The following is a 338-nucleotide window of genomic DNA, read 5'->3' on the forward strand; positions in this document are numbered from 1 at the left end:
GTCAGCCCGGTCCCGCGCCTTCTCCCTGCCGCCGCGGCCCGACCCTGTCCGCGGAGGCCAGGGGAGGAAATGAGGGTGGCTGTTCTCTCCGCCTCCCTCCAACTTTGTTTTTTTTCTTGGGGGAGATAGAAGGCAAAGTAAGCTCCGCTGCCCCATCCTCGCTCGGCCAGGCGTGCGCGGTCCCCCGGGCACCCGGCCCCACTGGGTATCGTCAGCAAATAAGGACAGTTTTACTTCCTCGTTTCCAATTTGGATGCCTTTTATTTCTTCTTCTTGCCTAATTGCAATGGCTAACACTTCCAGTATTATGTTGAACAGGAGTGGTGAGAGGGGGCACC

The sequence above is a fragment of the Myotis davidii genome, unplaced genomic scaffold (genome assembly GCF_000327345.1).
Source record: "Myotis davidii unplaced genomic scaffold, ASM32734v1 scaffold376, whole genome shotgun sequence".
Classification (NCBI taxonomy): Eukaryota; Metazoa; Chordata; class Mammalia; order Chiroptera; family Vespertilionidae; genus Myotis; species Myotis davidii.